Genomic DNA, 9501 nt, shown 5'->3' with positions numbered 1-9501 from the left:
CATGTCAGGCAGTGAACCATTGGTGGATAGCATGTCAGGCAGTGAACCAATGCCTAGAGGAGGAAGAGTAGCCGGCAACTGTGGTGGTTTTGATCGGTATTTGAAAAGTCATCTCACTTATAGAAGCAGAAAATATTCACTGTTTCCATGGGATAAAGTGACCTGCTCTTGTCCAGTTCCACTGGTTAGATGTCACCACTGGTCCTAGACATTTCTAAATTGGGAATAAGACTATTATTTATTGCTAGTTCCTTGCCACCTACAATTTACTTTTCCAGTTTACTTCTATTGCCTACACTGTGACACCCTGTCAGTCCCTATGGTTTGTTGGCTGGGTTCTGATGTCCAGAAAAAACAAGTAACTTCAAGGGTGACTATGGAGCAAAAGGGCATTCCTTGTTGGGTTCTTCAGGATGAAACTGGTGTGTGATCCAACTGATCCTAATGCCAGGAGGCCAGTTGACATCTTCAATAACAGGATACCATTCCAGACTGGAATGGTGGAGGACACACGGATAACAGAAGTCTCAGCAGGAGAAATGACAAAGTCAGAGTTGAGGCTGCAGCCTTTAGAGTGGAAAGAAGCACAGATTACTGCATTGTTCATTAATTAAACTTTCCCAAGGTCATCTACCTAATAGGCAACGGAGCTACAGATAGATCTTGTGTCTCCTCACTCCCCTTGAAGTCATTTTTCTTCTGGTTTGCTCTGTCAAGGAACACCTGGTCCCTCTGGTTTGCTTTCCCCCAGGGAGGTAGGTGATCAAAAAGTCAGCAGAGGACAGCAGCTTGTGGCCTCCAGCAGGGTGACGAAGGACAGCAATTGGAAAGGAAACGGCACTGCCTTTCCAGGTACATCTGTCTTTGCAGGATCCACATGGAGGCTCCATGACAATCCACCTTCTCAGCCCTAAGATAACTTGTTTCCCAGTGACAACAAGTGGAGATTTGAGTATATTTTCATTCAAGTCCAAGTCTTAATTAAAACCACAACCCAGTCGGCTGGAGAGCGCGGGAACCGAGAAGGAAGTAGCAAGTGTGGAGAAATGCTCATCCACTCATTCCACTTGGGGTTCTCATCTGTCCTGAGATGCTTGAGATCCATATTCCTTCATCCTCGAAAGTGATCTCCTCCCCAAGTAGCTGGTTTTTGTTTTGTTTTTCACTCTTTGGGAGCCAGTTACACAGCACCCAAATAAATACACGGAGACTTATCCTTACTTGGCCTTAGCTTGGCTTGTTTCTAGCCAGGTTTCCTAACTTCAATTTTCCCACTTCTCTTTCATTGCATTTTGCCACTGGACTTTTTACCTTGCTTTATTCTATGTATCTTTCTCTCCTTCTTACTCTGTGGCCGGCTGGAGGCTGGCCCCTGGCATCCTCCTCTCCTTCTCCTTTTCTTGCTCTTAGTTTGCTCAAGATTTCCCCTCCTGTTTATTCTCTCTGCCCCTAGCCCGGCCTGTTTCTTTTGCCTGCCTAGCTATTGACCATTCAGTTCTTTCTCAGACCAATCAGGTTGTTTTAGACAGGCAAAAGAACACAGTTTTACAGACTTAAACAAATGCAACAGAGGCCGGGAGGTGGTGGTGTACGCCTTTAATCCCAGCACTTGGGAGGCAAAGGCAGGTGGATCTCTGTGAGTTCAAGGCCAGCCTGGTCTACAAGAGCTACAAAGAGCACCAAAGCTACAGAGAAACCCTGTCTCGAAAAACCAAAAAAAAAAAAGCAACAGAAAAGAATGCAGCACATCTTTGCATCATTAAACAAATTTTCCACAGCATAAACAAACGTGACACAGCTTAAATAGTCCACAAAATCCCCAGGTGCATTTCTAATTACCCCTTCCTCCCATTAATCCCACAAAACACTCTCTGGTCCCTTCCTTGGAACTGACCAGTCAGGATTCAGCATAAGAAAGAGAAGCTTCTAGGTATTATAAGCAGAAATGGATTCTGGGTATTTAAAGGCTTCGAAAATTTGGAACAGGGTTGCAGGAAGCCAGCACTGGACGACTGTACTTAAGGTCCAGCCAGTGGATTAGAGACTGGAAAGCAGAATCACTTTCCCTCAGCCCCAGGACCCGATGCCCGTACTGAGATGCAGAGATGCAGGGAAAGGTCATGTATCCATGGGCCTCGTCTGCTAAGACAACAGACAGCACAGGAAGAAGCCTTCCGCTTCACCATCACTTTCTCAAGTGTTGCCCAAGTGTCTACAATCAGGGCTGGAGAGATTCTCAGCTGTTAGAAGAACTTGCGGCAGAGAGGACCAGAATTTACTTCCCAGCACACACACATCAGTAGGCGCTGATGCCTATAACTCAGCTCCAAAGGATCCAATACTCTCCATTGGCTTCTGAAAGCACACACACACATACCCGCACACATGCACACACACACACATGCACACATAAACATATTCATGGGCACACACACACATAATCAGGCACATACACATATACACACACAAACACACACACATATGCACACATACCACATACACACACACACACACACACACACACACACACTGAAGAGAATCTTTACATACCTATATTAACACAGCCTGGTTTTCTTCTTAAAAGCTACCTAAAAGGAAGCTAAGAAATGAACTTCAGAGGCCGATACCAGAGCATTGCAATATATCCTAAAAGGAGGTCTGAGTTAGTCAAGACTCTCTCTTTTTTATAGTTTTTATTGAGCTATTTATTTTTCTCTGCTCCCCTCCCTTCCTCCCCCTTCCCCTTCTACCGTCTTCACGGTCCCAATTTACTCAAGAGATCTTGTCTTTTTCTGCTTCCCATGTAGATTAGATCAATGTATGTCTCTCTGAGGGTCCTCTTTGTTGTCTAAGTTCTCTGGGGTTGTGAATTGTAGGCTGGTTTTTCTTTGTTTTATGTCTAAAAGCCAGTTATGAGTGAGTACATATGATATTTGTCTTTCTGGGTCTGAGTTACCTCACTCAATATGATGTTTTCTAGATCCATCTATTTACCTGCAAATTTCAAGATGTCATTTTTTCTGCTGCTGCTGTGTAGTGCTTCATTGTGTAAATGTACCACATTTTTCTTATCCATTCCTTGGTTGAGGGGCATTTAGCTTGTTTCCAGATTCTGATTATGACAAAGTTGCTATGAACATAGTTGAGCACATGTCCTTGTGGCACAATTGAGCATCCTTTGAATACATACCCAAAAGTGGTATTGCTGGGTCTTAAGGAAGGTTGTTTCCTAATTTTCTGAGAAAGCACCATACTGATATCCAAAGTGGCTGTACTAGTTTGCACTCCCACCAGCAGTGGAAGAGTGTTCCCTTTACTCCACATCCTCTCCAGCTTAAGTTGTTTCTATTTTGTTGATTTCAGCTCTCAATTTGATTATTTCCTGCTGGATAGTTCTCCTGGATGTTTGCTTCTTTTTGTTCTAGAGTTTTCAGGTGTCCTGTTGACTCACTAGTATGGGATTTTTCCAGCTTCTTTATGTAGGCATTTAGTGCTATCAACTTTCCTCTTCACACTGCTTTCATTGTATCCCTTAAATTTGGGAATGCTGTGTGCTCATTTTCATTGATTCTAGAAAGTCTTTAATTTCTTCCTTTATTTCTTTGACCCACTGATGATTCAGGTGAGAATTGTTTATTTCCAAGTGTTTGTGGGCTTTCTAGAATTAGTATTGCTGTTGAATTCCAATTTTAAACCATGGTGATCCCATAAGATACATGGGGTGATTTCAATTTTTTTTTGTATCTGTTGAGGTTTTGTTTACCTAGTATGTCGTCAATTTTTGAGAAGGTTTCAGGAGGTGTTGAGAAGAAGGTATATTCTTTTCTGTTTGGATGGAGTGTTCTATAGATGTCTGTTAAGTCCACCTGAGTCAGAACATCTGTTAGTTCATTTCTCTGCTCATTTTTTGTCTGATTGACCTGTCCAGTGGTGAGAGTGGCCTGTTGAAGTCTCCCACTATTAGTGTGTGGGGTTTAATCTCCAATTTAAGCTTTAGAAGTGTTTCTTTTACATATGAAGGTGCCCTTGTATTTGGGGCATAGATGTTCAGTATTGAGAATTTCTCTTGATGGATTTTTCCTGTGACTAATATGAAATGTCCTTCTTTGTTTCTTTTGGTTGATTTTAGCTTGAAGTCTATTTTGTTAGATATTAGAATAGCTACACCAACTTGTTTTTTAGGTCCATTTGATTGAAAAATTTTTCCCAACCCTTTGCTCTGAGGTGATGTCTGTCTTTGAGGTTGAGATATGTTTCTTGTATGCAGAAGAAGGATGGATTCTGTTTTTGTATCCAATTATATTAGCCTGTATCTTTTTATAGGTTAGTTGAGTCCATTTATATTAAGGGATATTAATGACCAGTGATTGCTAGCTCCTGTTATTTTAGTTTTCATTGTTGGTGATGTTATTGTGTTTTTTTTCCTTTCTTTGGGATTTGCTGCTGTGAGATCACATATTGTCTGTGCTTTTGTGGATGTAGCTAACTTCTTAGGGTTGGAGTTTTCCTTCTAGTACCTTGTGTAGGTAGCCAAAGACTCTTTCTGCCACATGCTATGCCATGCCCATGTATCTAACTACCACTCAATACCCAAAAGTCAGGGAATATGGACTTCACATCTTTCCACCACAAGCCTTGCAAATGGAAGAGACTCACTAAACAATTAAATGGAAAAGCACTTTGTTTTCAGTTTTGTCTTATTTTCCTTTTGATTTTTTTCATGTGTCTAAATATGCCCTATACATTTGACCTCCTTGAAGGCATTGTACATTAATATTACTTGGTAATTTCCCCAAGGGGAGCTATGGGGTGGGTATACACTTACGTCTCTTAATTAGAGAACTGAAGTATATTCCAAACTAATCACCAATAGGTTTTCTCCTCCCAAATGGTATCTCTATCCCATGAGATCCAACAAATAGGCAACTAACTTCAAAATTGAGAAGACAATAGTCTTTTCTTACTTTATCATCCTATTTTACCTTTATAATGTCTCCAGTGGGCAAATGCTTTTTTGTACCATTTTCAATTATTATTAATCAATATTATTGATTAATAATTGAATATTGGTAATTAATCAACTAATATTATTACTAATCAAGAAGATAAGTGGCCATATCTACCTCATAGTAAGTATTCAATTAATAATAGCCACTTTCTTCTCCCCCAAACTCTCTCCTTTCATTAAAAAATAGACACGCTAGAGAGATGGCTGGGTGGTTAAAAGCACTGACTGCTCTTTCAGAGAACCCGGGTTCAATTCTCAGCACCCACATGGCATCTCATAAGTAATTGTAAATCCAGTTCCAAGATGATCTGACACCTTCACACCATTGCACATAAATGCATCACTAAAAAATAGACAATAGACATATCTGGGTTCCTGCTTAGAGATCCTCCAATCTAACCCTTGAGGGGGTAATAGCAGCTTCTCTGTTGTCCGCTACATGTGACAGATTACCGCTCTTAACAGCTTAAAGCAACAAACAGTCATGTCTCACTGTGCTTGAATGGAAATCCAGCAGTAGCGTGACAAGATCACGGGGGTTTAGGATCCCCAGTGCAACTGCAGTAAACATGATGGCCAGGGATGCTGCCGCCTGTCACTTAGGCATTCACTGTCAAAGTGGCTCACATGGGACTGACGAGCTGTCATGGGCCTCAGTAAAGTCCCCAGCTTCTCTTCATGAGCTCAAGAATCTTGACTGTGGCCATGACCTGGAAGCAGCTCTGCCAAACCCAGTGACCGGAACACACTGCTAAAGTGGAAATGTCTTTCATAATTTAAGTCAAAGTCACAGAATATTCTTCCCACTGTTTCCTGCTAGCTACAGAATTCAACTCTATGAATACCAGAAGGCAAGTGGAGGGGAGGCCACCTTGTTGGCTGGCTGTCATGTCTAAAAACAGCCTAAATTGATTCTTCCAGGTATGATGTGGGAGAGAATTTGAATTTTTTTTCAGTTATTTTTCAGATGGGTCTTGAATTTGTTATCCTCCTGCCTCAGGATCCTAAGTTACTGGGATCGCAGGTGTTTGCCACCATGACAGGCTCTGGCTTTAAATAACCTTAATTCAACAGTGTGAAGCATCATTGGAGATGCTTTTATCTTTGTCGGGAGTTCAGCTCTAGAGCACATGACTCATCCTAAAAACTATAAATACTAAATAATTTTATCTTTAAAGTAACTCATACTATGCCCTGACATGGTCCTAATCAAAGGATAGAGTGCCTAGGATCAGTTCTTTTAATGATAGACATATATGGGGATGTGTTATGTATACATATATGTGTAATAAAATTTTGTCATGTATAAAATAAAATTATGTAGGTATATGTAAGGTCTGATAAAAAAGAACTGTAAGGATGATCACTGAATTGTTTTACAGACACATGTACACTATGTGTGAGAGAGAGAAAGAGAACTGTGAATTATAATGCTACAAGAAAATTATATATACTTTTCAAAAATTAAAATAATAATTGGACTGAAGGTGTTTCATTTCTCAAAATTAACTTTCAAATGACCATCAATAAATAATAAATTACTAAATAATTTCTTAATAATTAAAAAGTAATAAATCATTTTATTTTAATAAACAAAATAAATAGATGATAAATTAATAAAAATTTTTAAAATATAAGAAAATATTTTTTGTTTTTCTTAGTATATCATACTTTTTAAATGTAGAAATTGAATGTTTTATACAAGTATCAAGTTCTTAGTGTTTTTCAAAAATTTTTTCTGTTTTCCTATCTTTATAGGGTTATAAAAACTAAAAATACTGCTATTAAGAAATAGAAATTTCTCTAAAGTTTTGCAATTTCTTTAGCTTCATATTAATTCATGCTTCTTTAGACAAAGTCATGTAAAATTAAATATAATAATTCATATATTCCATATAATTTACATAAAAGCTGGGTGTGATCGTTGAAGCAGGAAGCTCAAGAGTTTAAGTCATCTTTAGCTATACAGCAAATTCAAAATCAGACAGGCTACTCTGTCTCAAAAATTAAAATTAAAATAGTTCATAAGTTGCAACCCCCTCGTCTGGAAGACTTTTGCCAGCCGTCCACCTTTCCTGCTGCGTGGATTATGAGCAAAGCACAGTCTGTGCTCTCCCTGTCCACAGCGGCCAATTCTGAATTCAGAAAACAGTAATGGGTTTTGTTCTCTTTGTGTACTCTTAGATCTAAACATAAGGATAAGAATACGCTCCCTTGGTGGGCTGTTTTCTCATCTTACCTTCCATGTGCAACCCTTAGAATGCCTATATCTAAAGCCACAAGTGTTGGCAGAGATGTCATAGGTGAACCATTGGACTGGGTGGAACACTGCGTGCCCTGCTGAAGGAGCAGTCTCCCTGAAGCCAAAGATGGCACGTTTATATCTAAGTGAATTGCATGTCTCCACTGTTTCTGTGTCCCCTGAGTGCTCACAGAGGAAACTCGTGGATCAGTGGGGTTCCCTCCAAACTCCTGATCCGATTTTCACTCTCTTTAGTTCAGAGCCAACTGCCTCAGCCTTAAGTGTGAAGGAATTAAGAAAGAATGAAGCACACCTCCGATGTGTCTGTGAGGGTGTTTCCAGATCTTGAGGACTGTGGCATAAGGAATGGTGTTACCCTCTGATGGGTTCAAAATCTTACAAGTCTAGTGGGAGCTCTGGAAGGAAATGTGGAAGGTGGGGTCTGGTTGGAAGAAGGGAGCTGCAGGAGCTTGTCCCTAGGAGCTGCACTGTCCCCTGGCCCTCCCCTCTGCTGCTGTCTTCCATGAGGTGATGTCTGTGGCCCCTTTCCAGTCACAATGCACTGTGTGAGCAAGATGCATCCTTCCTGCTTGGCCTTGTTCCTGTCGCACACTCTGTGAGTGTGACACAAGTTCTGACTAACACACTCATTCAGCATTTTGAGTGGGACAATCTTTTGTTGCACAGACATAACCTACACATTGCAGGATATTTGGCCTCTCTATGTTCTACCAAATAAATACTAGTGATATCTCCTGGGCATGGCAACGATTAAAACGTCCTACCCCTATCTCCTACCCACTTCCATCCTCCTGTGGGAACCATTTCTTGCTCATTTTTTAATTCCTTGTGATTGGTACACTTAATAGGTATTTATCAAACCCTCTTCAATGACTAGTATCCAACACAGGATTTATTGTGGAGAAATCGGTGCTTTAAAAAGATTAGCCTTCCTAAATATTTATTCTAGCAAATCTTCTCATTAAATCTCTGTAGTTGGAGTCTTCAGAGCTGGTGAGCAACCCCAGAAAAGGCTGAGAGGAAAGTGGCCAGAGCTGCCACGTGCTGACAGTTGCGAGATACCAGTGTGCCGCTCCTCCACACACGTCCTTATGAGGCAGTTTTCAGCATCCCACGTGAAGAGGGATCTGAGGCCAGCATTGCTGCGCAGCAAGCAATAGGGCTGAGTTTAACTGGACTCTTGATCCCATTTCTTTTCATCTCACTACCATGACTATCCCGGTGGGTTTTGTTTATCAGAACTCACCCTGATTTTAGCAAACTTGTGTTTGAAGATTTTTAACACTCAGTTTATTTTTCCAGTGATATCCAGAACAACTCCATCTTTTCATAGTCTTTCATATTTAAATACAGACAACTTCCAGGTCATGTGGTAGAGGCTATTTGACAAACACATTGGCAAACGTCTTTAAGGACCTCCAGAACATAAACAACCCTTCATACGCAACTCCTACAGGCCAACCCTAAATGACTCTTTTGAAAATCTGAAGGAAGCACACTTTGGAAACCTGGTTAGTTAGGCATAAAGGAGAAGGGACTGATAAAACTGAGATTGTTAGGTCCTCAGTTCCGTGCCTAGTCTTTGAGTTTACCTCTTGGGCAAACTGGTCCAGATTTCTCTATTTTAGAACCCAGCTGAGTTTCCGGGAACCACAGGGCAGTGGGAACAAGGACTGACTTTTGCTTTGTCCTAAACAAGATTCCTAGAGAAAAGGGCAGCTGAGAAGGGGCAACTGCCCAGGGAGTCTAAGCTTGAAAGGTGCTGCCCTTTAGAGCGGGATGCAGGGCTTAGGGACGGTCTCCTGTGTCCTGCATCCCTTCTCAGCCTGTCCTTCAGCAACAGCCTTCCAGCTTCTCCTCTGCAGCACCTCTCCATTGCCTTTCTCTCCTGTCTTTTATATCCATTTCTCTTTATTCTTCTTCCCTTCCTTACTGGAACTTTCTGAGTCTCCCATCCCTCCTTTCTGTCAGTTTTAACTATACTTCTCACCAGTGCACAGCACCCATTTCCACTCCGGGTGGGCTTCCTTTCTTCTCTCTTTGATATTATACAAACTCTGTTTGATTACTAATGATCTTAACTAATGTTCTCCATCCAAACTCCCAGCATCCCGCCGAACTTGATAGCTATACTTCATAAAATCTCTGTGCCGGTTAGCTTCTTGTCAACTTGACACAAATGAGGGTCATTTGGGCAGAAAACTTCTCAGTTGAAAAAAATGGCTGCTAA

The sequence above is a fragment of the Microtus ochrogaster genome, chromosome 18 (assembly GCF_000317375.1).
Source record: "Microtus ochrogaster isolate Prairie Vole_2 chromosome 18, MicOch1.0, whole genome shotgun sequence".
In the NCBI taxonomy this organism is placed as follows: Eukaryota; Metazoa; Chordata; class Mammalia; order Rodentia; family Cricetidae; genus Microtus; species Microtus ochrogaster.
This window is presented reverse-complemented; position numbering follows the sequence as displayed.